A 24,812-nucleotide genomic window follows, 5' to 3' on the forward strand; every position below is an offset into this window, starting at 1 on the left:
TTTGAGCCAGAAGCAATTGGGATAATTGCTGATTATATGGTTTCAATAAAGAACTTAACCTGCCATAGAAATTGTGTGTCATTTTACATTGTGCCTTAATCAAAGGATTCCCGTGAGGACTGGTCGATAAATACATTTGATGAATGCACATAAAACCTTAAATGCAAATTTGCGTGTAAAATTACTGTGCCAATAAAAATTGTATCAAAGAAAGTGGGAAAATGCATCTACTGCAACCAACTGGTGCTGCTGCAATCCACAGTCAGAGATGTGTCTAAGGCTAAAAGGTGAAGCACAAATTGTACTGGTGAGGCAGCCCGGTCAATTGTTATCAGTGAAATGGTAATCACTCACCTTGTTATTGTCAGCTTAGAACAGCCAGGTGTTTCAGCTGCCCAAAGAAAGGTCATAATTCAACAGAAAAGTTTGGAGGCCAAGTCAATGGATATTTTTAATATGGAGATTGACAGAAACTTGATTAGTATGGATGTCAGGGGTTATGTGGAGAAGGCAGGAGAATGGGGTTCCTACTGATTAAGATGCTCCATCTGCATTAGTCCCACCTGCCCGCGTTAGGCCCGTATTCTACTAAACCTTCTAATGATAACAAAATCTTACATTTACAAAGTACCGTTAACATAGAAGATTGATCTAATATTAATAGTTAATGAATTTAATCAAACATAAATATTTGAAAATACTTGGAAAATAAAAGCTACAATCTATAATAGTAGCAATAAACTTATTGAATTAATATAACCCCACTTTCATTAACTTCCTTGCATGGCTTCAGCTTAACATTGTGATCTCTGGATTGCTGGATTACAATACTTCCTGTGTTCAAGATTTGTCTTTTCCACACTATACCCCTCTTAATCACTTCCTTTGAAGCCTGAAGAATCATTTTTTTCTCGTCAAGATCCCTTGATTCCAGAATCATTTTCTCTGTTTTTGATGAATCAAAACCAAACTTATTCAAGACCTTGACTCACTCCAAGACTAATATTCAAGCTAATTTCCCCTTTACACTTGGAGGGAAACTGCTATTAGCATCGGTTGTGATGGATGCTCATTTGAATAAGAGTCACACAACATGGAAACAGGTCCTTCAGGTCAACAACTCCAGATCGAGCACCTCGCACTCATTTACAGTAATCCCGTTTACCCAGACCCCTTGAATGTAGCGTCACAAGTAGAAGGTGGGTCAAGAAGGCTTTCTGCACATTGATCAGACTGAGTACTGAGTACTGTAGTTGGGACAGACACAAAAAGCTGGTGTAACTCAGCGGGTCAGGCAACATCTCTGGAAGATATGTTACAGTTGTGCAAGACATTGGTGAGGTCACATTATATTCCGTTTTGGACACCCTATTATAGGAAAGATGTTGTTAAGCTGGAAAAGGTGCAGAAATGATTTATAAGGATGTTTTCCAGAATTTGAGGGCCTGAGCTGTAAGAAGAGGTGGAGCGCAGGAGGATAAGAGGTGATCTTATAGAGGTGTGCAAAATCATGTGAGGACTGGATAGGGTGATCTCTTTCTCTCGATTGACGGTTGAATACAATATTTCCTGTGTTCAGGATTTATCTTTTCCACACTTTATACCCCTCTTAATCACGAAGCACGGAGTCTTCTACCCAGAGTAGGGGAATCGAGAACCAACGTACATAGGTTTAAGGTGAGTGAGGGGAATTTAACAGGACGCTGAGGGACAACTTTTATTACACAAAGGGTGGTGGGTGCATGGAATGAGCTGCCAGAGGAGATAGCTGAGGCAGATACTATCACAATGTTTAAAAAACATTTGGACAGATACATGGATATGATAGGTTTAGGAAATGGGCCAAACACAGGCAGGTGGGTCAAGCGTAGATGGGGCATGTTGGTCGGCATGGGGAAGTTGGGCCAAAGGGCATGTTACCATGCTATATGACTGTAACACTTTATAACTCCCCCATGTTTCTACACACACCTGAACAGTCAGGGCAATTTACGGTGACTAATCAACCTAGCAACCGTATTATCTTTGGATGTGGAGGGTGACTGGATCACCCAGAGGAAACCCATGCAGTCACAGGGAGAATGTTCAAGCTATATGCGGGCAGCACCAGAGGACAGGACAGAACCAAGGTTAGTGGAGCTGTGAGACACCAGTTCTCCTAGCTTCACCTCAATGCCTCCCTCAAGAGTCTGATCCTGGAATTACAAATGGAGATGCAAGAAACTGCAGATGCTGGAATCTTGAACAAGACACAAAGTGCTGGAAACTCAGTGGGTCAGGCAGAATCTGTGGAGGGAAGTAGACTGACATTGTTTCAGGTCGGGATCCTTCTACAGACTGATTGGCGTAGGAGGGAGAAAATTGGAAAAGGGGTGGGGGTGGGACAAAGGCTGGCAAGGAATCGGTGGAGGAAGGAATTGCAGATGCTGGTTTAAACCGAAGATAGACACAAAATGCTGGAGTAACTCAGCGGGACAGGCAGCATCTCTGGATAGAAGGAATGGGTGACGTTTTGGGTCAAGACCCTTCCTCAGACCCTGGAGAAGGGTCTCGACCCAAAACCTCACCAATTCCTTTTCTCAAGTAATAGGTGGATACAGGCGAGACACATTGGCAGATGTGTGGAGTTAATGACAAAGGAAAAAGTGTGTCAGATAAGAAAGAAGTCGATTTGTCACCATATCTCTGCAGCACAAAACCCACGTATGTGCCTTCTTCTGAGGAGCACAGCTAGGAAAAAATCTATAAAGAATTTATCAGACACAATAATTTTACATTGTTTTCAAATAATGTGAATAAGTTTTTATTTTATGCAGCCTGAATATCAAGCCTAATAGTATAAGATTCAACTATTTGTTTTGTCGATACAGCTTGGAACCAGATCTTTTGGCCCATTGAGTCCACGCCGACCAGTGATCACTAGATCTATCCTACACACTTGGGATAATTAACAGCAACCAATTAACCTACAAACCTGCACGTCTTTGGAGTCTGGGAAGAAACCGGAGCACCCAGAGAAAACCCACGTGGTCACAGGGAGAATGTACATACTCCATACAGACAACAGCCGTAGTCAGGATTGAATCCGGGACTCTGGTGCTGTAAGGCAGCAAATCTACTGTACCTCTGTGCCAATAATGATCCAACATAAATATTGAAAATGTGCTGCTATCCTAGCTTTTCCTTTGTGAAGTGAGATTAACAAATGATGGTCAACAATTTTAAAATAATATTCACTGTATGAAGAATGTCATCACGTCAAGTAATTTCAATAGACAATAGACAATAGGTGCAGGAGTAGGCCATTCGGCCCTTCGAGCCGCTATCCTTAAGAGCTCTATCTAGCTCTCTCTTGAATGCATTCAGGGAATTGGCCTCCACTGCCTTCTGAGGCAGAGAATTCCACAGATTCACAACTCTCTGACTGAAAACGTTTTTCCGCATCTCAGTTCTATATGGCCTACCCCTTATTCTTAAACTGTGGCCCCTTGTTCTGGACTCCCCCAACATTGGGAACATTCTGGACTCCCCCAACATTGGGAACATCATTTGAGAGGGAAATAGCCTACAGCACCACATATGTTTGCCTCCCCTGGCGATCTTCAATCTACCTGTCTGGCCACCTCCCAGAAACTACTGCCTATAACCCTCTCTGCCTCCTATGTGCTCCTCAGTGCGTCCAACTGCTGTTACAACGAATCCATGTGGTCTGAAAGGAGCTGCAGCTGGACATACATCCTGGAGACTGTGATGCGGCAGCTCTACCAGCTGAGCAACTATTCTTTTATTCCACATCTTGGTGCCTCAGGAGGTTATTTCTCACTCACCATACAGATATTCATCTGCGGCAGGGACTGCTCTTTGCTGGAGCAGGGACCATTCTCTGCTGCTATCTGTGAACACCAGCACCAGGCAGGGAAATATCTGTTGCCCTCGGAGACTCCATATCGAGCAGGATTTGAATTCGTGGCCTTCTCAGTCAAAGTACCCAATGCTCGCAAATAATCCACATCTGACACCACACTCTTTTGTTATTTTTGTCCTCAAATGAAGAGCAAGATCAATAATAACTGGAGCAAGAGGTCCATGATAAGTATTTTCCTACATTCCTAGTAAAAATTCCCTGTTCCCAAAAATACAGTGAGTAGTAAACACCTGGAATGTGCTGCCAGGGGTGGGGATGATAGTAGCGTTTAAAAGGCTTTTGGAAAGACACATGGATACTTTATTTTACTTTACAGATAAAGCGTGGAAACAGGTCCTTCGGCCCACCGAGTACGCGTCGACCAACGATCACTAACATTATCCTACACACTAGGGGCAATTTACAATTTTACCAAAGCCAATTAACTACAAACTTGTACGTCTTTGGAATGTAGGAGGAAACCGGAGCACCAAGAGAAAACCCATGCGGTCTCAGGGCGATCATACAAATGCTGTACAGACAGCAGCCATAGTCAGGATTGAACCGGCGTCTCTGGCACTGTGAGGCAGCAGCTCTACCGCTATGCCACTGTGCCACTCCCAAAATATGCAGGATAATGGTGAGGTATGGATCCTGGGCATGTGGAAGGGGTTATTTTAATTTGGCATCATATTCAGCACAGACATCGTGGGTCGAATGGCCTGTATCTGTGCTGTACTGTTCTATGTTCTGAAAAGTAGTGGGTGATTGATGCTTACTCTACCCAAGATTTTAGCTTTTTTTTGTTCATGCCATGTGGACTTTGCTGGCAATTATCAGATTTCTTGTTTGTTCCGAATTGCCCAGAAGCTGTGGAGTCAATTAAGAATCAATGTTACATGAGGCTCATATAATCAATGCCAAGCAAGGACAACAAATTGCTTTCCCAGAGGGACCATTAGGGAACTGGATGTGTTTTATGACAACTTGATATTTACACTAGATGTTTGTTCCAGATTTAATTATAAACTGCTGGTATTGAAACTTAAAAGTCTCAGCCAATTCAAACAATTGGCTGAAGCATTTTGCTATTGTACCCAAACTAACACCAAATGGTTCTGACCGCAGTCTTACAAGTAGAGACTGACCTATACAGTCATAAAGTCATTCATCATAGAAACAAGTCCATCAGGTCCGTGTTGATCATTAAGCACTCATTCATATTAATACCATATACCAGCCGGTGCTCCATGGCTCCTGTATCTTCATGGTCAAAGTGCTCATCTAGCTATCTTTTAAATGTCGTGAATGTCTCACTTAGACATGTACTAGAATTGGAAAGGGTTTGAGGGATATGGACCAAACATGGGCAAATGGGACTAGCTTAGATGGATATGGACCAAACATGGGCAAATAGTATAGTATAGTATAGTATAGAACTTTATTGTCATTCGGTACAAGTACCGAACGAAATTACAGCAGTCACAAAACACAACAAAAAAAAGAAAAAAGTACACAGGACACATGACCCCAAGACAAACATCCATCACAGTGAGTCCAAACACCCCCTCACTGTGATGAAAGGCAACAAAACTTCCACTCTCTTCCCCCCACACCCACGGACAGGCAGCTCGACCTCTAATGAGGCGACCGACACGCACAGCCCCGCAAGGGGATGGAAGGCCCCGCGGCCGAACAGCACCGGGCACTGAAACGTCCTGCGGCCGAGCCGCGCCGGCGATGTTAAGTCCAGCGGCCAAACTGCGCTGGGCGATGGAAGTCCCGCGGCCGTACCGGGCGATGGAAGGCACCACGGCCGAGCTGCGCCGGGCACTGTTAGGTCCCGCGGCCGAGCAGAGCCGGCGATGCTAAGTCCAGCGGCCGAGCCACGCCGGGCGATGGAAGGCCCCACGGGCGATGGAAGGCCCGCGACCGAGCTGCTCCCCGGGGAAGAGACCTAATAAAAGAAAGGTTTCCACCACCCCCCACCCCACCACCCCCCGCCCCACCCCCCCCCCCCCCACAGTTCACCCCCCCCACACCACACATACACAGCCAAAAACAGAAACAAAAACCAACCCAACACCGACACACAAAAAAAAAAAAAAAAAAGTACAGACAGACTGCCAGAGAGCCGCAGCCGTTAGGCGCAGCCACACGTGACTAGCTTAGATGGATATGGACCAAACATGGGCAAATGGGACTAGCTTAGATGGATATGGACCAAACATGGGCAAATGGGACTAGCTTAGATGGATACCTTGGTTGGTATGGACAGGTTGGGCCATAGGGCCTGTTTCCGTGCTGTATGACTATGACTCAATGCCTCTATGACTGCCTCCGCCATCCTCTCAGTCAGAGCCACCCTCTCAATGTAAAAATTCTTCATATCCCCATTAAACCTTTAATCCCTTACTTTAAACTCATGCACTCTGGCTCTAGAACACCACTGTTATGGGAAAAGTATAACTCCTCGTAACCTCTATACCTCATTCAGGTCCTCCTCAAAATTTTCCACTACAAAGAAAACAAATCCAGACTATCCAGTCTCTCATAACTGAGATACTTGATCCCAGGCAACACCCAGGTGAATCTTTACTGTAACAATTAATCATGTTCTTCTGTAGTGTGCCAACTGAACTGTGAAAAGTACCAAAAAAAAACTGCTGGAGCAACTCTTGCCCATAGTAGGTGAATCGAGGACCAGAGGACATGGGTTTAAGGTGAAGGGGAATAGATTTAATAGAGATCTGAGGGGTAACTTTTTCACACAATGGGCGGTGGGTGTATGCAACAAGTTGCCAGAGGTGGTAGTTGAGGCTGGGACTATCCCAACATTTAGGAAACAGTTAGACAGGTGCATGGATAGGACAGGTTTGGAGGGATGTGGACCAAATGCAGGCAGGTGGGACTAGTATAGCTGGAACATGTTGGCTGGTGTGGGCAAGTTGTGTAGAAGGGCCTGTTTCAACATTGTATCACTCTTTGACTCGATAACTCTAACTCACTAGGCCAGGCAACATCTGGGGAGGAAAAAGGGACAGTTAATGTTTCAAGTCGAAACCCTTCCTCTAGATTGAGAGAATGAAGGGGAGATAGTGAATATGATACTGCCCACATTCACACCCAAATTGTCAACCTGTCTAACTAATGATAAAGACCTGAGTGCTGCCTCTTTGCCTCCTAATTTCTTTGTTAAGTACTCCCGACACTCCTCTATACTCAGATTTACATATTTACACAACAAAACAATTCTACTGCAGGGATTTGGACTGATCACTCAATGGGATCAAATGTGAGCAAAGGACATTCACCTGTTGAAATTCATAGTTAAAACCCAGCTATATGTTAATCAGATTAAAGAATGATGGCAAATACTTCCAGGACAAGATCATGAGAGGAATAGGTTGGGTAAATGCACCAAGTCTTTTGCCCAGAGTAGGGGAATCTAGAACAAGGGCTTATAGGTTTAAGGTGAGGGGGGAAAGTTTTAATAGGAACCTGAGGGGTAACTTTTTTACACAAAGGGTGGTGGGTATATGGAATGAGCTGTCAGACAAGGTAATTAAGGCAGGTACTATCATAATGTTTAAGGTACATGGATAGGATAGGTTTAGAGAGTTATGGGCCAAGTGCGGGTAGGTGGGAGTAGTGTGGATATAGCATGTTGATCGGCGTGGGCAAGTTGGGCCGAAGGGCCTGTTTTAACACTGTATGACTCTATGACTCTATGGCACGTTTAAGATTTTACTACAATTGTTCAACATCTGTTCTGGTACTTATTTATTTACAACTTGAACTCAAAAGTGCCAGGTTGGTGGTCTAAATTCATGTCCACAATCTAGATGTTGCCTAATTGATTTTTGATTTGTCCTGATCCAGCTACAAAATAGATAGTGCATTTGTCTTACAAGATTTAAGACAGTTTTATTTAATAACGTACAAGTAAATTAAATAAATCATTCTTCATGGAATGGCCTAAATGTGATCATTTCGTGACATATTATACTTTAACTTTTAGTATTTGCTATTTTCAGAGGTAATATCATAGGAAGTGTTAGACAATAATAGACAATAGACAATAGACAATAGGTGCAGGAGTAGGCCATTCAGCCCTTCGAGCCAGCACCGCCATTCAATGCGATCATGGCTGATCACTCTCAATCAGTACCCCGTTCCTGCCTTCTCCCCATACCCCCTCACTCCACTATCCTTAAGAGCTCTATCCAGCTCTCTCTTGAAAGCATCCAACGAACTGGCCTCCACTGCCTTCTGAGGCAGAGAATTCCACACCTTCACCACTCTCTGACTGAAAAAGTTCTTCCTCATCTCCGTTCTAAATGGCCTACCCCTTAGTTTAGCATGTTTTCTATTTCCCACACCTCTCCCACCCTAAACCATTCAGCTCCACTATATCCTTTTCCACTTGAATTTGTAAACAAGAGGAAATTGCGGAATAAATTCTTCTGGATATCCTTGATTTCAAAGGCTAACCATGAGTCAGCCAAGAGGAACAGTGCTACTTTGGAAAAGGTTCCCTCATTATGTGGACACAGAATGATCCATCCTAGCACCAAATATGCAATTATTATGACATGATGGTTGTTCAGGCGTCACATTTCCTACCTGAAACTTACTGAAATAAATATGTCAAGAGCTTAACTCACAATGAAGGATTCAGTTAGATCTCCTGCTAAATCCATGGTCAACAGTGCATATGGCTGTCATTGTAAAAGAAACTCCACATGATTATTCAACAGGCTTGATCCAGCCTGCAAACATGTCACCTCTCAGTTTGCAGTTCAGTGTTGTGCCAAGGAGATGATTAAGGGCCACTATGCCAGGAGGAACAGTTAGATCTCTTCGATTTATTCACAAAATGCTGGAGTAACTCAGCAGGTCAGGCAGCATCTCGGGAGAGAAGGAATGGGTGACGTTTTGGGTCGAGACCCTTCTTCAGATCTCTTCTTTACTTTAGACTTTTGACCAGACTTTAGAGATACAGTGTGGAAACAGGCCCTTCGACCCACCGAGTCCACGCTGACCAGCGATCACCCCTTACACTAACACTATCCTACACACTAGGAACAATTTTACAATTTTTACAATTTTACAACTTTGCCGAAGCCAATTGACATACAAACCACATATCAGGCTTTCTCAAAGCCCACAGGGTCATCCATTGCACTCAGTTTGCCATGCATGAACTTCATTACTATTCTAATATCTTTCTAAGTGGAAGACATTACACCCTCTCTAAACCTGGACTGCTTGGGAGTTCAGTAAATTGGCCAGTTTTCTAGCATTGTCTCCAGCTTGAAAGATTGTAATCAGAAATATGAACGTTGGATAAAAACGACATGTACATTTCAATTTTATGGTATAAATCTAATTCCATTATGCATCTCAAAATTCAATTAATTTTGTCCAACTGCTTCACACAATGACAGAAAGATTGAAATATACTGTTTGGAAACAGGCCTTTTGGCCTACTAAGTCCACACCGGCAATCAATCACCTGTCCACACTAGTTCTGTGTTATCCCACTTTCACATCTACTCTGTACATTAGGGATAATTTTACAGAGGCCAATTAACCTACAAACACGCACATCTTTGGGATGTGGGGGCAAACTGGAGGATCCATAGGAATCCCATGTGGTCACAGTGTAAACATGCAGACCCCACAAAGACAGACAGCACCTGAGGACAGGATTGAACTCGGGTTTCTGGTGCTGTGTGGCAATAGCCCCACCAGTTGCATCACTGTGCCACCCTAATTATATTTGTAAGCAATTCTAATTTTTTTACATTGGTCCAAAATCTAATTACTTTTTAACTTCATCTGTTGCCATTTAAGTCTTCCCTATTCCTATTGACCTTTATTGGTGTTCCAACATTTCTAATGCTACAGTTACCTCCACAATGTTTAGTTTCTTATTTAGCAACAAATAGTTCTTTTAGGTTCCATAATTCAGCCTGTCCAAAATTATTCTTACATGTGGGAAGAATAATAGCTCTCTTGTACTCCTGGACAGAAAACAAGAAAAAGCTTGTGATCTAACAGACTGTTCTCTCTCATTGTTGTGCTTTGGTCCAGTTTTCCATTGCAAACTTTCTCTACTTTATTGATGACACAATGATTCATTCTTTTTTTCAAATGAACGAAAAGCTTTGGAACCACTCCTTAATTCCTTCATAATATTTATGCAATTACAATGCCAAACCTCATCAACATTTCTTTTCGCAAACGTTTTAGTTCTGATGGTCATCCATTGATTTGCTTCTCATTTCTTCTTTATACGAATCATACAGAACTAGTTTCATAAGGTCATAAGTCATAAGGTCATAAATCATAAGGTCATGATAGGAGCAGAATTAGGCCATTTGGCCCATCGAATCTACTCCGCCATTCAATCGTGGCTGATCTATCTCTCCCTTCTAACCCTACTTTCTAACCCCATGGTTTCTGCTCCAGCTCTGTGGAGGCTGAAGAGTTCAATACTGGATCCACTGACATTGCCTCAGATGGGGCACTTGTGTTCCTCAGGGAAGGGTAGGTGAGTTTTTTGAGATGTTGTGCACTCCATCCATTGTTTGTATTTGGCCGGTCAGTCACTTGGCTAAAGAAGGGGATCAACACGAAATGTCACCCATTCCTTCTCTGCAGAGATGCTGAGTCATTCCAGCTTTTTGTGTCTATCCTTGTCATACAGACTCAGGGTGCTCAGTGCCTTACCAATTGCTCCTTCTCTGTTTTGACCAGTGAGGATATTGCATTTTTTGCAAGGGCACCTTGAAAGTTTCCTCAAAACATTTTCTCTGCTTGCTTGCAAATCTTGAAGTTCGGAGCAGAGTACTTGTCATAATCCACCTAAACAGCATGTCTTTGGCATGCTATTTTGGCAGCTTGTGGCAGGTAATATGTGTAAACTCCACACAGAGAGTACAAGAGGTCAGCATTCAGTTCAGTTCAGTTTATTTTATTGTCACGTGTACCGAGGTACAGTGAAAAGCTTTTGTTGCGTGCTAACCAGTCAACAGAAAGACAATACATGATTCCAATGAATCCATTTACAGTGTACAGATACTTTGTACTGGATGGCTGAATTTATGATGATTTGTTCAACTATCCGATCCACTGTGCTGTGTGCCTCGTGGAAGTGAGTCTCTGGACCTCGATGAGCATCGTTAGAACTGCATTGAAGAGAACACTGGCATCGGTTCATTTACTTTGCCAGTGGGTTTGAAGGATTTTGTTGACACAGAATTGGTTGGACGCTCAAGAGCTGTGTCCATGTATCCAAAGCACATGGAAAGGTAATATCATTTCTGTTCTGTTCTTTCTGGCACAATGAAAACAGTGGTGAATTTCATTATTAATATCTGTCTTCACTAAGAGGTGGCTTTCAAGATAAGTGAAATTAGTGATGTTTTCTAGGGCTGTGTTGTGGCGTTTTGATTATTCTGGAGCAGTGTTGTGTAACAGGCCAACACGCCACATGTTTAGGATGAAGCCCACCTTCTTGAACACATCAGTGGGGAAGAGGATGGAGCTTGGCTTCTATGTCTGACTAAGGTCAGAGTCATCTTGGTTCTGAACAGAGGTTTGTAGAGGTTATTGAGACCTGTTTGTCCTGTGGATTAATTATATTCCAGTGAGAGCATGTTCAAGATGAGAAGCAGTATTGCAATGAAGAATATTAAGAGAGTTAGCTCAATGACAAGAATTGCTTGACCACAGTCTGCACTGAGATTGTATCCATCAATTCGGACTGCAAACTGACATCTTGTTCTGCACCAATTGTAGAATAGCATGAGTTTCTGAGCAAAGCTACGTTTAAGATGCAGGGAATACAGAGTTCGTCTTTGTAATTCTTAAAAAAATTATTATACACTAGCAAATTGGTGAATAATTTGAAAATGGGAGGATGATAAAATTAAAGGTAAGTTCATCCTCTAAAATATCCATGATTATTGGCCATTATTGTCTATTATTAAATTGCTGACTGATATTGCTTTGAATTAGTTATTCACTAGAAATAATGCAAAGGGTTAAAACACAACAATAAAGTAAAATATTGAAGTTCTAAAATTCTGCGAAGAATAATAATAAATGGTTAAAGCAAGAGTTTATTTACCCATTTGCTTCTCTTTTAATTATTTCATTAATAATATGTTTTAATTGTAGGTTGCAAATTGCTCTTAATATAGTCATTATGTTTGCATAATATCTAGTTAAGAATAGCAGAAGAGCATTGCATTGAAAGTCAAATGAGGCAAGTCTCTTAGTCTATTTAAAAGATCACCTGAATGAAAACAAGTCATGGGGCAATGGTTTGCTTTGCATCACTGCATAATGTAAGAGAATAAATATAGCAATTATTTATGAATTAGCTTGGCAGACCTGAATAATAAATAAGATGATCATGTCAGGGTGAGCAATTGTTAGTATTATTTAGATGTTATTATTTAGATCACAATTAAAAATCATGTTTTCAGCTATCTAGTTTGGCTATCTGTCAAACATGACCATCCAATAAGTATTTGAGGGTCAGAAATTTTAGAAAGTGTTAAATGTTGTTCACCATGGCTACACATGTCTTTATATCCTAGTGGGGTGGAATACAGAGATAAAAACATTGCAATCATTGAATTAATAAATCATTACGAAGAGGATGATGAAAATGACTGATGAGTGTCAAATTAACAACCATTTCCATGCCATTTTGAACTGGAAATCAATGTGACTGGTGGTCCCTGACATGAGTTTTTGTTTGGGTTGTAACCAAGTTCATATACCGTAGATGGTAGACACAAAATGCTGGAGTAACTCAGCGGGACAGGCAGCATCTCTGGAGAGAAGGAATGGGTGACGTTTCGGGTCAAACTGGGCGTACACCTGAACAAGCTGACAGCAAGGTCCGTCCAGTGAAATTTCTAGGTATATATTGCATTCGTTTGAAGTGTCCGTTTAAAAAAAAAAACAGATTTTGGCATGCAGTTACCCATCTTTCATAAGAATATATTGTTTTTGAATAAAGTTGATTTTGGTGATTTAAAAAAAAATAGGTGTCGGAATTTATTGAATTTCTAAGTACTTTATCATGACATCTCATTTAAAGATTCTAGTCGTATTCGTTTTGACCATTAAAATCAAACGCTGACACATGCGCTGGCTATGAGAACTCTTTTCATTCATTTATTTAGATCAATGAGGCAAACACATACACAGGCATTTCACTACGTTTATATAACTGCATGCCAAAATCTTTTTGTTTAAACGGACACTTCAAACGAATGCAAAATATACCTAGACATTTCACTGGACGGACCTTGCTGTCGGTTTGTTCACGTGTGAGTTGTGCTTGTGACAATCCACACCTGGCTGTTGCAGCTGCTTTTCAGTGGATGGGTTTGGACCACAGGTGTCATGCTCGGAGACGCCATTAACGTGTGAAATGGTCTGGCCGGACCTTGCTGTCCTTATGGTCAGGTGTACATGCCCCCTACAAACAGCATAGCAGTCAAACTAAGTTTATCAAATGGATAATAAAGCATGACAAATTGTTTTGCTTTTGTCAAACAATTGCAAAATTGTTAAATAAATAAATGTGAAGTCAGCCATTTTGAAGCTCTGTAGCCTGTAGCACTTTAGGATTGCTCAGAGCACATCCTAAATATTCTAATAATTGTTTAAAATCCATGGAACTCACAAGTGATTTTGGATCTAGGTGAATAGTTCATTAAAATGCCATAAACAGCCATATGTGACTGGCTTTGGACTATACCTGGAATGCAGTGGGATGTGATGAGAATGATAGAGGCTTCAGAGGGGCCATATTATTGATTACCAATGTAATACAGTGCATTCAGAAAGTATTCAGAACCCTTCACTTTTTCCACATTTTGTTACGTTACGGCCTTCTTTTAAAATGGATTAAATTCTTTTTTTTTATCATCAATACAATACAATACCCCAGAATTAAGAAGTGAAAACAGATGTTTAGAAGACGGCCGGCTCCGCCGATGATAAGTCCGATCCGGGGCGGGCGAACACCCTGCCGCTGTTGCTGCACGTCGGGGCGGTCGTGGCTCCCGACATTGAAGCCCCCTGCCCAGCAGAGAAATATCCCGTGGCCTATTTTAGGTCACGCCGGACGGTGAAATGTCCGCGACTCGCCTTAGTCCCGTGATCCGAGGCGGGCGAACCCGCTGCCGCTGCCGGAGCTCCTGATGTCGGCATCCACGCGGCCCGAGCCTAAGGCGAGTCGCAGCCGCTCCCGCAGCCTCCGAAGACGGCCGGCTCCGGTGATGGTTAGTCCGGTCCGCGGGCTCTGCGAACCAGAGCCCTGGAGGCCGCCAGCTCCAGGAGTTGGGCCGATGGTAGGCCGCAGCAGGAACGGAGACAACACCCAGAAAACAAAGGTCGGGTCCCGTTTGGAAGGGACACATATTTACAATTTTACAGTTCCCCCCCCTCCCCCCCACATACACACATAATACACAAACACAAAAACACGACATCACAACTACAATTAAGACAAAAAAACAACAAAAACACAAAGACAAATGGACCGCAGGTAAGCCGCAGCTGCTATGGCAGCGCCGCCATTTTGGTCCCACAGTTGACAGTGCACAGATTAAAGCAGGATGTCTTAGAAAAAGATGAGTGTTCTCAGTATACCAAGCAGTGTCTATGGAAGGAGAACCAAAATTCAGGTTTATTTGGTCTTGATGGGTCCTGATCAATGTTCATTCAACTGAAACATTAACATTCTGAATGTTAATGACCCATCTGAAGAAAGATCCCGACCTGAAACGTCACCAATCCTTTTTTTCCAAAGATGCTGCCTAACTCGCTGAGTTACTCCAGCACTTTGTGTCCACCTTGGGTATAAACCAGCATCTGCAGTTCATTTCTGCACATTAACATTCTCTTGTTTATTATAGATTTAGGAAGAGGCAGGGAGGAGGTGCGAGAAGAAATAATGTTTTTTACCAAATAGCAGCAATGTACGAATCACTGCTCAGAACAATATTTCATACAGAATTCATAGTTTCAGTTTAGTTTATTGTCACATGTACCAAGGTACAGTAAAAAGCTTTTTTTGCTGGCTAACCAGCCAGTGGAAAGACAATACATGATTACAATTGAGCCATTCACAGTGTACAGATACGTGATAAGGGAATAACAATATAGTTTTCGTTTTCAATAGTTTTATGTCATAGTTTTCAAAAGGGAACCAAATAAGTATGTGGGAAAATAATTTGCAGGGCTGCAGAGCAAGGGTGGAGGAATGGAAACAACTGATCATTACCTAGTCTACAAGGGCCTTGATGGGCCAAGTGGCCTCTTTCCACATGGTAGCAAACTATGAATTTCATACATTTTAACATGATTTTAACAAACTATCACAATAAAGGGGTAGCACAGTGGCATAGCGGTAGAGTTGCTGCCGTGTAGCATCAGTGATCCTGACTACAGGTGCTGTCTGCATGGAGTTTGTACGGTCTTCCTGTGTCTGCGTGGGTTTTCTCCAGGTGCTCCGGTTTCTTCCCACATTTCAAATACGTGCAGGGTTGTAGGTTAATTGGCTTCTGTAAATTATCTCTGGTGTGTAGAATAGAACTAGTGTATGGGTGATCGTGGTTGGCAGGAACTCAATGGGCCAAAGGGCCTGTTTCCACACTGTGTCTCTAACCCAAACTAAACTAAACCCAGGAGAAAACATCTTGTAACAGAGCTTTACTGATTCAGCTGGAAATGTCCACCTTTCACATAAATATGATCAGTCGGTCATTGAAATACTGCAAAGACATTAATCCCGCTTTTCTTGAGTAAAAGCATCTGTGTCTCCGGCGCTGCAAGCGCTATAAGGCAGCAACTCTTACCACTGTGTCACCATGCAATGGTCACAAAAAACGATACTGACAACTTGATGAATTTTATCCAGTCAACACTTAATGGTCAGTATCAGAATAGCACCCAATATGCACAACATACAATCTTCAATTCCTTCATGTTCATTTGCGAAGAACTTTGGATGTAGCATGAAACATGGCATAATGTAGCATAATTGGCTTCAACGTATGAAGCAGAGGGTGGCAGGGATAGGTTGTTTATCGGGCTGGAGGCCTGTGACTAGTGGTGTACACCAGGGATCAGTTCTGGGCCCATTGCAGTTTGTCATCTATATCAACGATTTGGATGAGAATGTACAATGTAACAATGATTAGTAAGTTTACAGGTGAAACTCAAATAGGTAGTAAAGTAGACAGTGAAAATCATTATCAAGAACCATAGTGGGTTTTCTGCAGTGAGTGGATCATCTAATCCCTGGCTTATGTATGTTTTGTTTAGTTTAGAGATAGAGAAGGAAACAGGCCCTTTGGTCCACCGGGTCTATGCCGACCAGTGATCCCCATACACTTGCACTATCCTACACACTAGGAACAATTTACAATCTTTACCAAAGCTATTTAACCTACAAACCTGTACGTCTTTGGAGTGAGGGAGGAAACTAGAGCACCCGGGGAAAACCCATGTGGTCGTGGGCAGGACATATAAATACCGTACAGACAGCACCCATAGTCAGGATCAAACTCGGGTCTCCGTCACTGTAAGGTAGCAACTCTACCGCAGCGCCATCATGCCACTCCCTGGCATGGTGTGGCTTTGAGAAAAAAATACTTAATGTTAATTAAAAATCCTTACTGGAAAATAATGAATGAATCATGTATTCAAAAAGGGAAAAAGACAGAAAGCAGGAAATTAAAGGCCAATTGGTTTAACATTGTCTTATGGAAAACATTGGACACTATTATGAAAGTCATTGTGGCAATGCCAGTTGAGGAAATTCAACTTAATTAAGCAAAGTCAATATAGCGTTGCAAAAGGGAAATCATGTTCGAATGTGAGAGTCATTTGAAGAATGACTATGGATATGATTAAAATATAAAATAGCACCTTCAGCCTGATCCTGTCCATGCCAAACATTGCATCCTCTGTACTGATCTCATTCACTTGCACTTGGTCCACAACCTTGTATGTTTGGCTGATTCAGCTGTTTTCTAGATACCTCATAAATGTTGCTTACCTGCCTCCACCTCATGCAGTGCACTCCAGATTCCACCACATTTCATGTGAAAAATTCTTGCATAGATGCCCTCAAAGCAATCTACCCCTCACCTTAAGGATGACACATTGCATAGCGGCTGGAGTTTGTAGCCAGAGACTTAATGTTAAATATCTTGACAGGCTTTGAGAGGATGCTGCTAGCCAGAGAAAGAGGGAGGGAAATGCTGGGACCACAAGTACAAAGAACTACAGTGAAAAAGGCTCATGTTTAACTTCTGGTGACAGCATAGCTGAAGATAACTTCAAGGCTGTGCAGTGTGTCCAAGAAGATAAGGTGTCTGGGAACAACCATTTTTGCAAAGGAACTATACGATGAGAAAGAAATTATGAACAATTAAGAAATCTCTAACCTGATAAAGAAAGAAAATGTGCATTGTTTATTCAGCCTTTGAATAAGTGACAACTTGAAATGATTGGCTTCAGAGTCGTGAGACCCATGGTTTAGAACAGGGGCTTCCTTCAGAAGATTGAAGAAAAACATTGTACAAAAGAAGGGTGGTCTGAAATATCAGTGGCGAAAACTATCGCAAGAAGGAGGCACTTATTTCGAAAGTCAGAGAAGAATACCCCTTACCAGCAAAACAGATCTGGCCTGTTCATTCATATGGGTAGTAGTTGAGTCCAAGTCATTACTCTTGTGATTTAGTGTAAGAAGTGATAAGTCGGAACAATAAATCAATTGGGAAGTTCCTGAAGTCAATGGTTTGTTGAACCATTCACCTGTCACTGAAGGTTGGCGTGCAGGTACAGCAGGCAGTGAAGAAAGCTAATGGAATGCTGGCCTTCATAACAAGAGGATTTCAGTATAGGAGTAAAGAGGTTCTTCTGCAGTTGTATAGGGCCCTGGTAAGACCACATCTGGAGTACTGTGTACAGTTTTGATCTCCTAATTTGAGGAAGGACATCCTTGTAATTGAGGCAGTGCAGCGTAGGTTCACGAGATTGATCCCTGGGATGGCGGGACTGACATATGAGGAAAGATTGAAAAGACTAGGCTTGTATTCACTGGAGTTTAGAAGGATGAGAGGGGAACTTATAGAAACATAAAAAATTATAAAAGGACTGGACAAGCTAGATGCAGGAAAAATGTTCCCAATGTTGGGCGAGTCCAGAACCAGGGGCCACAGTCTAAGAATAAAGGGGAGGCCATTTAAAACTGAGGTGAGAAAAAACATTTTCACCCAGAGAGTTGTGAATTTGTGGAATTCTCTGCCACGGAGGGCAGTGGAAGCCAAATCACTGGATGGATTTAAGAGAGAGTTAGATAGAGCTCTAGGGGCTAGTGGAATCAAGGGATAAGGGGAGAAGGCAGGCACAGGGTATTGATTGGGGACGATCAGCCATGATCACAATGAATGGCGGTGCTGGCTCGAAGAGCCGAATGGCCTCCTCCTGCACCTATTTTCTATGTTTTCTATGTTTGCATGTGTGCCTGGGTAACTTGAGTGCTAATAAAGATTAAGTTGCACCAAACCTTGATTTAGAGTCTTTTGGTCGACATATTCGCTGATATCCTGGGTGGGTTCGATTGGGCGGTCAATATTTGAGATCCAACCGTGCCCAAATCACAGATGCCACCCTTGAACATCTGCATCCTTCCAAGCTGGGAAGGGTGCAGAGAAGATTTACGAGGATGTTGTCAGGACTCGAGGGCCTGAGCTTTAGGGAGAGGTTGAGCAGGCACTATTCATGGAATGCAGGAGAATGTGGGGTGATCTTATAGAGGTGTACAAAATTGTGAGAGGAATAGATCGGGTAAATGCACAAAGTCTCTTGCCCAGAATAGGGGAATTGAGAACCAGAGGACATAGGTTTAAGGTGAGGGGGAAAGTTTAATAGGAACCTGAGGGGTAACTTTTTTACCCAAGTTATGAGTGTTTGGATCGAACTGTCGGAGGAGGTAGTTGAGGCAGGTACTATTGCAACATTTAAGAATAATTTAGACAGGTACATGGATAAGGGATTTATAGGGATGTGGGCCAAATGCAGGCAGATGGAAATAGAGTAGAGTGGGTGTTCAGCATATCTCCTGTGAATTGACTCAGAGACTGGGCAGGAATTTAGTTGGGAAGACAGTGACTAGAGATTTAAAAGGTCTTTCATATGCCCGCCTGACCACACATTGGAACCACCAGACCAAAACCTGGTCTCCTCCCAAGCTCCAAGGATAAGATTAAAAAAAAGCAAAATAATGGGCAAGGGCCCAGAGTGGGATCAGATGCTCTGCGAGTACATAGTTCATAAGTGGTCCATATGGATGACACAACCCTGATTGGACTGATCCAGGATGGGGAAGAATCAGCCTACAGACAGAAAGCGACACAGCGTAGGTCCTGGTGCCATTGCAACACCCTGGAGCTCAATGCTCTTAAGACAGTGGAACTAATTGTAGACATTAGGAGAGCTCCCCCTCCCCTCCCCCCACTCACTATCAACAACACCACAGTCACATCTGTGGAGTCATTTAAGTTGGGTGATTTGAGTACATTTGCATTATGAATTTGAAATTGGTATTTTTGACAATAGACAATGGACAATAGACAATAGGTGCAGGAGTAGGCCATTCGGCCCTTCGAACCAGCATCTCCATTCAATGTGATCATGGCTGATCATTCACAATCAGTACCCCATTCCTGCCTTCTACCCATACCCCCCTGACTCCGCTATCTTTAAGAGCTCTGTCTAGCTCTCTCTTGAAAGCATCCAGAGAATTGGCCTCCACTGCCTTCTGAGGCAGAGAATTCCACAGATTTACAATTCTCTGACTGAAAAAGTTTTTCCTCATCTCCCTTATTCTTAAACTGTGGCCCCTGGTTCTGGACTCCCCCAACATTGGGAACGTGCTTCCTGCCTCTATGTGTCCAGTCCCTTAATAATTTTATATGTTTCAATAAGATCCCCTCTCATCCTTTTAAATTCCAGCGTATACAAGCCTCGAGCTTGAGAGATTGCAACATTTGAGGAGCAATTCTAAGAGTTGCTTCTGCTAACAATGTTTTCTTTTCCAGAAGCTTAAAAGATTATGCACAAGATTTTTGACATGCTGATTTTTTACTTTTAGCGTTCCCTTGAAAAAATTGTTTTGATCTAATCATACTTTCCTTGCCGACAATCTTAATTACACTGGAGAATAGCATGAGTGTAAAGTTTAGGCAACAAATAATCCCAAGGGACCATTTGTGCCAAAACAAATGGGGGGGGGGGGGGTGCAGGCAAACAGTTACACCGCAAAGGGAACAGTGAGAACAGTGGACAAACTGCTAAAGAAAATGATACCGTCGACACCACTTCAAATTATTTTATTGTTGATGGAATTTCTAGGGTGGTTGATGGAATAAGGAATACAGAAGACATTTATGTAGACACTACCGAGGTGAATCGCTAGCAGTGTTTGCTTTGAAACTGTCAGCCAAAATGAGTAGGAAAGAACTGCAGATGCTGATTTATACCGAAGATAGACACAAAATACTGGAGTAACTCAATGCGATAGACCGCATCTCTGGAGGGAAGGGATGGGTGATGTTTCCGGTCTCGACCCTTCTTCAGACAGAGAGTCAGGGGAGAGGGAAACTCGAAATATGGAAGGTACAAAGAGGATGTAAGGTGTGAAAAGGACATATCAAAGCAGATGGTGATCAAGGCGTTCAGTATGCTAACTTGCAGCAGTAATATACGTGGCCAGCTACCCTTTTCCCCCCACCAGTCGACATATACACAGACAGCGTGTATGTATGTAACAGCCTAGCTGACTTTTGCCACTGTGGGACGCGAGGTAGTTTTCTATCAGCTGCTGGTAAACCTTTATCATCTGAGACGTGGACCCTAAACATCGGCGAGACCAAGCGTAGACTGGGCGATTGTTTTGCTGAACACCTTCGCTCAGCCCGCCTGAACCCACCTGATCTCCCGGTTGCCGGGCACTTTAATTCTCCTGCCCATTCCCAAACTGACCTTTCTGTCCTTGGTCTCCTCTGTGGTCAGAGTGAGGCTGAATGCAAATTGGAGGAACGGCATCTCATATTTCGCTTGGGCATTCTACAGCCCAGTGATATGAATATTGATTTATCTCACTTCAGGTAGCCCTGGCATTCCTATGTCACACAACTTCTCATTTCGCCCAACAAACCTGTTTCCTTTATCATCGTTACTATTTTGCATATCTTTCATTCATTGTTCTTTATCTCTCCACGTCACCGTCTATATCTCTTGTTTCCCTTATCCCTAACCAGTCTGAAGAAGGGTCTTGACTCGGAATATCACCTATTCCTTCTCTCCAGAGGTTCCGCCTGTCCTGCTGAGTTACTCCAGCTTTTTGTGTCTATCTTCGGTTTAAACCAGCTGACAATGGCCTGTTTTCTTTATCATCGGTACTTTTTTGCATATATTTTATTCATTGTTCTTTATCTCTCTATATCATCATCTATATCTCTCGTTTCCCTTATCCCTAACCAGTCTGAAGAAGGGTCTCAACCCAAAACATCACCCATTCCTTCTCTCCAGAGATGCTGCCTGTCTCGCTGAGTTACTCCAGCTTTTTTGTATCTATCTTCAGACTAAAGGGTGTTAGATAAGGAAATAAGAGGAGTGAAGTGTCAAGTCAAAGGGAGGCATTAAAGGGAAAGGTGGGCTGGATGGTGGGAGAAATGGGTGCACACCTAGGTGGGAGTTCAGGAAAGAGGAGGGCGGGGGATGAAAAGGAGAGGTGTAACCTAAAACTGGCAAGTTCTATGTTTGTACCATTTAGGTTGTCAGCTACCCAAGCAAAATATGAAGTGCTGTCCCTCCAGTTTGCATGTGGCCTCACTCTGGCAATGGAAAAGGCCCAAGGCCAAAAGGTCTGTATGGGAATGGGAAGGGGAATTTAAATGGTTAGCAATCATGCCCTTTCTGTCCTGGGCCTACTCCATTACCAGAGTTGAGGCCACATGCCAACTGAAGAAAAAGCACCTCATATTGAAATTGGATGACTTAAAACCCAACAGTACAAACTTTGCATTCACCAAACACCTCCCCCTTATTTTCCCTCTCCTCCCCCCACCTCTATCCTATGGCCAGCTCCACCCTGGCGTACACCTCTATCTCCCACTAGTCTGCCTCCCTTTCCCTCCCCTGTCCCCTCCACTTATGTCCCTTCTTCTGTCTCTTCATTTCACTGCTCTTTCACTTCACCTACCTGACACCCTTTTGTTTCTTTGTTTCCTTTTGCCCCGTTTTACCACCCTTTTGTCTCCTTTTCATCTCTCGCCTTTGTCCACTCATCAGCTTATCACTTGCCAGGCTTTGGTCCGATCCCATATCTTTTCCAGCTTTCTTCCCTTTACTACAATCAGTCCAAAGAAACTGATCCAAAACCTTGCCTATCCATGTTCTCCAGAGATGCTGCCTAACCCGTTGAGTCCTCCAGCACTATGGTCTGTGCAAGATCCCAGCATCTGCCATCCCTTGTATCTTCAGGGTGAACAAGTTGCTGTCTCACTGTTCCAGAGACCCGGGCTCGATCCTGACCTTGGGTACCGTCTGTATGGAGTTTGCTCGTTCTTCTTGTGACTGCATGGGTTTCCTCCAATGCTCTGGTTTCCTCCCACATGCCAAAGACTGCCAACTTGTAGGTTAATTCGCCTCTGTAAATTACCCCTAGTTTGCACAGAATGGATGAGAACATGCGACAATATAAAACCGGTGTGAACGGGTCATCAATAGTCAGCATGGACTCAGTGTGCCAAAGGGCAGTTTCCATGCTGTATCTCCAAACTAAATCTATGTCTTCTTGTCTTTGACATCCCCACAGTGCAGAGAAGAAAGGATTCTCACTATTTACCCCACTTATCGCCACTTATCGCCTTCATAATTTTGTATACATCTATCAGGTGTATACCTCAACCTCCTCCACTCTAGAAAAACAAGTCCAGCCTATAGAGATGCTGCCTGTCCCGCTGAGTTACTCCGGCATTTTGTGTCTATCTTTGGTTTAAACCAGCATCTATAGTTCCTTCACGCACATCCAGCCTTTCTAATCTATTGTTATAACCAAAATGTTCTAATCTAGGAAACATCCTGCCGAATTTCCTTTGTACCTCCTCCACTGTAATCACATCCTTCCTAGACGGTGGCGGCCAGAATCACACACAACGTTCCAAATGAGAATATTTTGTGTATTTTGATTCCCCCTTGAAATACAATGATCACAATTTAAATTGCTTCAAGCCTAAATCATATCACATATTCACTGGAACTGTATTGCACCATATTTTAGTTTTCATTGGAAAAATAAACGTGTAGATTGTGTTTTCTAAAGTATTGCTAAATTTCCTAGGATTAGTGTTTTTTTTGTGATGGAACGGCTTCCAGACACCTCTAAAATGTTTAACCAATAGATTGATGTACAGCAGCCGAGAGAGTTTGTGAACTATTAAAAGTGCACTGGCACGTTTTTGTCTACAAAAAAGCACTGCCGAGGGTTATTCAATAAAAAAAGCTATTCAACCCACCAGAATATTTTAATGCAGTGGCCTTTGTCACAAATCCATGTTCATAATTGATAGGCGAGTGTCAGCTTTTTCCCTACTCAGTTCATATTCAGTGCCAAATTTTTCTACGTTTAAAAAATACAGTATCTTCATACTTATGTTGCTCTTGTCTGACCCCGAACTGCGATGAGATCAAGTCCCCTTTCTGTCTCATGTTCGAAAGTGAAGCTAACTTATCATTCCAGCAGTAAGTCAATGGGTGACTGGATATGATCCAGACTTTGTGTGTGTAAAGTAATGATGCTCTCAAATGATTCTGAATGTTAATTTCATATCAATTACTGACCACACTCATGGGTTATTTGCATTCATCCAAATTTGCCCACTGGGTCATAACCATAAATAGGATAGCATTCCATTCCATAATGCTTCCCAGCTGAGTTTATTGCACATAGACCCTCTATAAACATTATACTGGAGCCTGCTCACCATGAATAAGCTGTGTCAGAGACTTGTTTACTTTCATTTTCCCTAGTTGTCAAATTTAATTAAAAAATCAATATATTTTTTTAATTATTGCACTATTTATGTATAATAGAGGACTTGCTGCAGAACATTCCTTCTGAATAAAAGCCATTTTTTGCAAAATAACCTCAATGCAACAACATAGTCTGTAAACCGTGAAGAGATACTTCAAATGTAGTGGAAAATATAGGAAATGATTGGACTTTGAAAACGACGGAATCATTTTCATAAATCATATAGCATGGAAACAAGGCTTTCAGAGCTTGTCCATACTGACCATCAAAACTAATTCCCTGCTCTGACACTTGATCCATAGTTTACTATGAAAGAGCTCATATCCATATACTTATATAAGAAAATAACTGCAGATGCTGGTACAAATCGATTTATTCACAAAAAGCTGGAGTAACTCAGCAGGTCAGGCAGCATCTCGGGAGAGAAGGAATGGGTGACGTTTCGGGTCGAGACCCTTCTTCACCCTAACTCACTAATATGAATTTACATCCATATACTTATATGTTGTGAGAGTACATGTCTCCACCATCACCTTGAGATTAGTGGGTGGGAGTGCAATCCAAGTTAATGACACCCATTATGAAAGTCCTGAACTCTTTCTGGGATGAATTTACATTCACTCCATATTACTAATATTCAGAAAAAATGCTTTAGTATAAATGCTCAGTATAAAAGTACACCTGTAAAAATTGTTTGAGGTTTGACTAAATAACTCTATAACTCACTCTATAAATCACTCTATAACTCTATAAATCACTCTA

The sequence above is a fragment of the Rhinoraja longicauda genome, chromosome 1 (genome assembly GCF_053455715.1).
Source record: "Rhinoraja longicauda isolate Sanriku21f chromosome 1, sRhiLon1.1, whole genome shotgun sequence".
NCBI classification, from domain to species: Eukaryota; Metazoa; Chordata; class Chondrichthyes; order Rajiformes; family Arhynchobatidae; genus Rhinoraja; species Rhinoraja longicauda.